The following is an 8,794-nucleotide window of genomic DNA, read 5'->3' on the forward strand; positions in this document are numbered from 1 at the left end:
TATATATACAAGAGTTAAAAATACCTCATCCTGAAAGCAAAACAAAACAAATATTGCACAATTAATTTTCTAATTATTTAGCTTAATCTTCTCTTTCCAAAGCTGGCATGTCAAAGCAGCAAAATATTTTAGCCAGTAGAGGTCTTCTTACAAGCCATTTAAATCTTCAGATCAAAAACTACTACAATTGCTCTGTAATCCTTTTCTCATAAGAATGAGAAACAAATATATAAATCAAAATCCTGTTGTTGTTCATGCTGTTGTGATTTTATTGTGATTATTATTACTGTTCACTTTCTGGCTATTGGCACACACACACATACACACAGTGTGTGTGTATGTGCAAAAGGTGGTTCATTAATTCATTAATTTCTTAATCTCTGAGGTAATTAAACCAAGAGGAAGTTTTGAATGTAAACAACATTTCCAGAGAAATAAGCTCAGTTGTTTTAGGCAAAATATGAACAACAATACATTGTTGTTTAGAGTATGTCAAACTTGGATTTTGTTTTTATCTGAGGAATTAGGAGAAACCAAGACACATAAATATATACAAATACACATTCAAACACACACATTTGCAAGCTTTTCAATCATGTGGTTTTGTGTTCAGTTTCACTTCATGGCACCTTCAGCAACTGTCTTCTACTATAGCCCCTGGCCAACCAAACTCTTGTGAATTGATTTCATTGCTAGAAACTGAAAAAAACCTTTCATATATGTGTGTGAGTGTGTGAAACTTATTGAATTAAACTTATTAAATTAAAATATTATATCTAAAAATATTAAGGAAACAAAAATAAAAAAATGATAAGTCAACAGATATTTTGTCTAAATTGACTCTGCAGATATTTTGAGTTAAACTATGAACTGCTTAGGTAAGAAAGCCATTTCTCCCCATGCTACCATTGATTTTTTTTTTTTTTTTTTTTTTTTTTTTTTTCAAGGCTTCCATTGGCTGGAGAAATCACAAAAGACCCTTTTCAAGGTGCCACACAGTGAGACAGAAATGAAGACAACATGATTGGGAAGCATGCTGCTGAACCAAACAGCCTCACCTGCTACTATATATAGTATATATACATACATGCATACACACCACACATACACACATATGCACACTATGTAACTATATACATATATGTGTGCATAAACATTCATTCCAACATTTTAAGTAAAGAAAACTAGCATGTCTTGATTCACAAATTTGAGAAATAGATAAATAAAAACGAAAAATAAATAAGATATATCAATAAACAAATTGTTCAAAATTTAATCAATATTTATTCAATATTTAAGCCTGTCATTTAAGTGCTGTCATTTAAATTCTGTAGGGTTTCTTACAATCATTCTCTACTCTGTCTAATGACAGATACAAAAAGAAGGGGGAAAAAAATCAGAATTATTTGTTTAAATTTCCAAATCTAACTTTTAGAGAGAGAAAACGGGAGAATTAAACAAGTAAATCGATTTATTTATAAGTGAACTATAATATAAGGAAAGAAAAATCTATCACTAAGTCACAAAGAGCAAAGTCAGACTGACCAAGCTAATGAGCTTTATGGCCTCTTCATGGCAGAGGTTCATTCTCTGATAGTAGGATTAATGTTCTTAAGTAGCAAACAGCAAGCAGCACATTGAATTTGTTTTTCTTTCAACAATATGATATGCAATGGATTATACTGCATATATGTGTATACTTACACACACACATACACAAACAAACAAATGCACACACACATTGGGTTGCCAGATGAATTTGTTCAATTTTGTCTATTTATTTTTACCCTTTGTTATTTGAATTAACATGAAAAATATTATATCATAGTGTTCTATGTTTTTTTTTTGTAGTTCTATTCTTCCTTTACAACTTTTGTTTACCATCATCATCATCATCATTTAACGTCCCTTTTACCATATGCCAAAGTCAAACGTTATTTTTGAAATACGAATAAATTTTATCTTTTCACAGACTAATAACAATGAAGTGCTAAGTAGAGAAAGAAATGAATGAATTTATCTGACTACCTAATAATGTATATATATATATATATGTAGCAAGATAACAGGATATACTGACCATGTTGACTGAGATACACCAGCATATATATATATATATATATATATATATATATATTGGGTTATCAGAGAAATCTGTTTGGTGTTTTTTAATGCTAAACATCTTTAAAAGAAGCTCTGTTAGACAAAATACCATAGTTTTGTCGCATTTACTAATGCACATACATTAAATATGTGATATTGATAATGTTTACATTATTAAACTGCTTCAAACACAAAATTTGAATTTTGTCTTCATTGAGCGATGCTTTAGTGCATCATCAAATAGACTTTACATTATTTGTATACATGCCTTCGGCTGGATGTTGTGAGTTGTTTCAGAGGTGGAAGAGCTTGTGATACTGATGAGCAGAAATAACAACAAAATATCAAGATCTGTTGCTCTTGTTCACTTCTGAGGCAATTGAGTCTCACCTAGCTTTGAAATATACTGTGTTTTTTAACACGATAGGCCTTTAACGGGGTCATCTCTCTTGGATGAAATACTGCAGCTTTGCCACATTTACTACTATACATACACTAAGTATGAAATAAATATATATAGAGAGAAAGCGGTGAGAGATGAAAGAGCAAGCAAAAGTGAGATACACATATTCAAGTAGTGTTGTTTGAATAAAGCATTGTGAGATGGAGCTGTTAAAGTTGTTTACAAAAAGCCAATACAATGTTTGGCTACTTCAAAAATATGAAGACCACATCAATGCTGAATGAGTTGCAAGTGTCCTATATAAACTGTCAAATGTCTGTATAAATACATGTCCAAAGGTGCAAGTCATTCTACAATCTTGCCAGAAAGAGAACAAGAATGACTGAGTCTTGATGTCAGTGATGCAAATTTGCAAGGTGAGTTCATTAAATAATTACACTTGCAGGTAACTTGGATAATCTAAATCATATTGGCGATTTTTCAAATCTCCATTCATATGCATCTGGTCATCTCCTGTATAACACGCGGCTGTTGATATGGCACATATACCCAATGTGTCACCAATACCTTCTAAAAGCTTTGAACTGCATGCTTCAAGATTTAATGAACAATGAGCAACTTCTTGGAGGTAAATTATTAATCCTTGGTAGAAATGTTTGGCAATTTTCGACCAGTAATCCTTGGAGCTCAATAACTTGATTGGTTATTGATGTATACACAGAAAGGTCTCCTATTCAGAGTTAATGGTAAGTTTGGCATAAATAGAAGTAAAGTTAACATTAATTCTTTCAAAGACTCTTTGTATTTAAATTTAATATATTTTATATCAAAGGTAGCATTTTAAATAGACAAACAATTTAAAATGTAAAGATTTGCTTTTTCGCCATCAGCAAAGCAACAGGCATTGAACTACACACACACACACACAGAGTTGTATATGTAATATATAATATATAGTTATAGATATATTACTACATGTTATGTATATAGTTAGTTATTTATATATATATTAATATATAATTATATAAATTATCTAATACATTCATATATGTATGTGTGTCTATGTATATACACATGCATGCATACATCATTTGCTTATTATATTTACCCTTACACACATGTGTGTTCTGTACATACATGTACATATATTATTTATAACATTCATTTGGGTTGATTATTATGTTGATTTTATTTCTCAAATGAATCAACTTTAGTAAATATTATTATATCAGGCCAACAATCTTAGTAAACATTTTCGGGTTTATCAAAGATATATTTTCGATTTTTTTTTCTCCTTATTTTCTTTCCGATGAGAAAGCAAATCCAATCGAGTAGTAATTGCCTTTACAAATCAATTCTCTATAATATATCAGTTAACAGCAATTTACTTTAAAAAAAAAAATAACTAATAAGAAATACATAATTAAATAAATAAAATAAAACAACAACAACAACAACACAACAAAAAAAGGCCAATAAAGACAGCATAGATGAAGAGAAACACACAATATCAACAATAGATTTTGAAGTATAAGGGAAATATTTCTAAAAAATATTTTTTTAATGGTGAATTATTTTTTTATACTTTCTAATTTTTTTTACAGTCTGGTCCTCCCTCCCCCTCTTTTCAATGTTTTTATTTTACTTTTTGCTTCCTTATTGTATTATATATGTGGTTTTTGTTGTTATCTATCACATTTCATTGTTGCTTTATCTCATGCTATACTATATGTATGTATGTACGTATGTATGTATGAGAGTGCATATATGTGTGTGTGTATGTATAAATATATATATACGTGTGTATGTATGTGTGTGTGTGTGTGTGTGTATATATATATATATATATATATATATATATATTACATATACATAGTGAACTTAATGATGTAGAAAACTTAGTGACCAGAAATGCAGCAATTTCTCAGACTTCAATGGGATATAAATCACATTTATTTATTTTTTTAACTTTGTATTTATTGTTTTTTTTTTTTGGTAATGCTAGATTAAAGAAAAGAAATAACACCACCACTACACCACTGTTGCCTTCATCACCACCACATCCATCTCCTACATCACCAACACCACCACCAACAACAACAACACTATTTACCAAATAAACAAAAAAATAAATAATTGATAGATAAATGAAAATTAATTAATCAATTAGTAATAATAGATAAGTAGATAATGGCAAATAAATTATTTAGGTGGCTTTTCATTTGTTTGTTTTGTCTTGTTTTGTTTTGTTTTGTTCTTGGTACTTTAGATATATATTAGAATAATTCTTTCTTGGAAACAGAAACTTGAACAGACATTACTTGAAGTTCTAAAACTTGCGAGGATTCTGTATAAAAGTTTTGAGTCATTTATATAATAAATATCCCCATTAAAGTGTCACATTATATTTACATCGTGTGACTTAGTAAGAAGTTCACTCCACCACTTGGTAGTTCTGGGTGTGAATATATAGAATCTATTGCAACTGGTTACTAAGAAGTCTCACACCATCAAACACATCAAAAAACAAAATGAAACCATTATTTTTTCCATCGTTAAAATATCGATTTTTGCTTCCACATTGACACAGTGTTACAGAGGACACTCATAGTCGACTTAACCCTTTGCCTATGCCGTGTGTCACGTGTGATACATGGGACATATTTCCCTGGCATCCATGTCTCATATTTGATACATACTCCTGATTTGTTTTCAACTGCCAGAATAACTTGGGACTTATGAAATGAAAGTTTTATGTTACTGAGATGAGAAGTTTGCTTCCCAGCCACATGGTTCTGGGTTCAATCCCACTGTGTGACACCTTGCAAGTGGATTTAGTAGATGGAAATTGAAGAAGACCATCATATATATATATGCACACATATACATGTTTGTGTGTCTTTGTGTATGCATTTGTCTTCCACCACTGCTTGGCAACTGGTGTTGGTGTGTTTTATGTCTCCATAACTTAGTAGTTGGCAAAAGAAATCAATAGAATAAGTACCAGTCATTAAAAAGTACAGGGCTCAATAAGTCCAACTAAAATTCTTTAAGGTGGTGCCACAGCATGGCCACAGTCTAATTGAAGCAAATAAAAGGTCAAATATATATATATATATATATATATATATATATATATAGGAAATAGTAGCACAAGATACCAATTTTTACTACTATTGTTTTGAGAATAATACTATTGTAATGTAATACTATTTATAATTTATATATATATATATATATATATATATATATATATATAAAATCCTACAAGGTGGTAGCCCAGTTTGGCTGAAATCTAATGACTGAAATAAGAAAGGGAAGAGAAGATTATAGAGGTATTATACAATTATATATGTTTATCCATCAGAGTGACAAGAACCATCTAGTCATCATTCAAAGATGAATGATGACTTATGTTGAGTTTGTTTAAAGTGAAAAAGAGTTGTACACCATCAACGTCACTCTTGAGTTCATGACCATCTTCAGTCTAGTGGCAAGACCAAGTCAAGACAACTGAGGATAGAGACAGATGTAATGGATAACCAGGATGTCTTACTTGCCTCATTTTGCTCTCTGCATTTCACAATGCATTGACACAGCTGCCTACCCCTCTGTTGAAACATGAAGGCTCCTTCTGCAGATTCTGCTGGATCCAGTCTTACAATCACATATGATGATGATGATGATGATAAACAATGATGATGATGACAGCTGCGATGATGATACAACATCAAAAGTTGTGTGTTGCTAAAATTTCATTTAAGTTCTATGAAATACAAGACGCGATCACGATGCTGGCTAATGAAAATTTTATTACCTAGCAGAGTGCTGGTAGTTTGAAATAAGTAACTTATCAGAAATAATAAAAATGTATTGGTGTGTTTAGATAAGTTTTACAGATAAGAACATTTTCAGTAAATAGCTAATTACTTTAAGTAGTTTGTGTTCAGACTTTGCTAGCGGCTATGTATAATTTATTGATAGGTATTTTTGAAAAAAAAAACAAAAAAAACATCAAAATGAAAACATAAAACAACTCAGTGAAATTAAATTTAATTAAAAGGTTTAAAGCTTGAAAAGTGTTTTAAAAGTACTTTTTTCAAACTTGAGTGAGAGAGGCACAGTAACTACGAGACTTAATGACTCACTACATGATAGTCAAAGTGTTCAAACCTTACTTCTGCTGTTATTGTGGCTAGTGTATGACATCTTTATCATTGTTGTTTTAACGTCCAGTTTTTTATGGGTTGGACAGAATTTTGTTGTGGTGGATTTTCTGTGGTCAAATACCCTTCTTGTCATCTACCCTCACCTATTTCCAAGCAAGGTGATACACAACCAGAAATGTTTTCACACAAGATTGGAAAAGAAGGTCCCCATTTGTTTATGGTGACTTTCAGTTACAAGTATCATATGACATGAAGAAAAGGAGTCAATAATATACAAACACACACACATTTATATATACGGGTTCGATTCCCAGACCAGGCAGAGCATTGTGCTCTTGAGCAAAACACATCATTTCACATTGCTCCAGTTCCCTTTCCATCAACATTTATCACAAAAATACCAATACACAGTTATGGAGGCAATGTTGTAAGCTTTAGGGATAACCAAAGTAAGTTGAAATTTGTCTTAGAAGTAGTTCATATACGGAATATCACTGAAGTACTTTAGACAATATTATGAGTTGAGAGAATAAGCAAAATATTCTAAAATTTGTCTTGTAGCAAGATTGTATGCAGAATGTCATTGCAATAATGTAGAAACTAAAAATATACTAAAAATTGTCTTGAAGTAACTATTTTCTTTACTTTACAGAGTAATATATAGGGTCATTCTAATTAACACATTAATTAATGAAGTATGAATTCATTGATATTGAAGAGATATTTTTTAAGGATCTATGTTATATTTTCATTATCTCATTGTCACTTCAGTTCTTCTCACATATACATATATATACACACAAGCATTCTATGCATGTAGACAGATATACACGTACTATGTATACACACGCATATATATATAGACATTCTATACAGACACAAATACATAAATATACAGGACATTCAATATACCCATACACAGATACAGAAATTCTAGGTAGATACACAAATACTTGCATTCACACTAACTCACACACGTGCATCATTCTGTGAAAACATGCACACACGCATGCATACACATAAATATACATACACATATTTTATGACCACACATAAGTAACTATATAGACATGCAAAGCACACAAAGACATTATAGATGTACACACACAAAAATAGATACTATATTCACACACAGACACACACAAGAACATTATATATATATATACATATGTGTGTGTTGTGTGTGTGTGTATGTGCGTGTTATATATATATATATATATATATATATATATATATATCGTGCATATACACATACACAATTTATACTTTGTATTTTAAAAGCTTTTCTCTTCTAATGTAATTTCTTTGATTTTGAAGAATTTAGATATCAGAATGAATTGTTGGGACAAGTACTAAAGTGAAATAATGATTTCTTACAAGGAATATATTGGAATTGCAGCAGGGAGTGTATGGAGGAAATAAATAAATAAAACTATGGAAGTTGTGACATTCATGGCTTTCTTTAGCTTCTTCCTTGATTGGAGAAGTGGATTGAGGGTTACACCAAATGAGTAACAAGTGAAGAATAATATAAAGAGAACAAATAAAGTCTGATGGAAAAACATAGATTATTAAAAACAACATATTGTTCTCTCTTACGGGAGTCAATCTGGAGAGCAGCAGCATTGGTAACAACAGTAACAACATCATCATTATGATGATGAGAGGGTATTAAAAATGGGGTATGACAGTTCTAAGATGTAGCTTAGAGAGAAAACTCTAGTGAAATATAGCAGGAAGGGTTGATGCTGAAAAGGAAGTGGTTCCAGGGAAAGTGGGAGTGGTAACCGGCAGCACAAAAGGGAATGAAATATATGTAGATTTTGCACTCACATGATTATAGAAGCTGAATAGTGATGTAGTTAGAAAACTGATACGGAGAGATGGGTGTCAAGAAGATATGATATCTACTTTGTATTATATTATACTTATTTATCGTGTATTTACTTATTACTCTTTCTATATGTGACTGTGGATTTTCATGGATTAGTTCATGAACTTTGGTTCTTTTCTCTAAACCTATATATTTATATACATATATATATATATATAAATATTATGTATATACACATATATTATACAAATATATATTATATATACATATATATATATATACATA

General features: G+C 30.5%; 1 protein-coding gene and 1 long non-coding RNA gene across 3 annotated transcripts in view; one reads left to right on the top strand and one right to left on the bottom strand.

The window, feature by feature from the left end:
* Window positions 1-2,096, top strand: part of LOC128250913 (uncharacterized) — a 154,408-nt gene extending 152,312 nt beyond the window's left edge. The window contains exon 3 of the long non-coding RNA XR_008266851.1: window positions 948-2,096. This is a non-coding gene — a long non-coding RNA (uncharacterized LOC128250913). The remainder of the gene's footprint in view (window positions 1-947) is intronic.
* The window catches only part of LOC106874983 (forkhead box protein J2), a 283,773-nt gene that overhangs the window by 6,694 nt on the left and 268,285 nt on the right, over window positions 1-8,794 (bottom strand). The gene's annotated exons all lie outside the window — the stretch shown is intronic.

The sequence above is a fragment of the Octopus bimaculoides genome, chromosome 26, assembly GCF_001194135.2.
Source record: "Octopus bimaculoides isolate UCB-OBI-ISO-001 chromosome 26, ASM119413v2, whole genome shotgun sequence".
In the NCBI taxonomy this organism is placed as follows: Eukaryota; Metazoa; Mollusca; class Cephalopoda; order Octopoda; family Octopodidae; genus Octopus; species Octopus bimaculoides.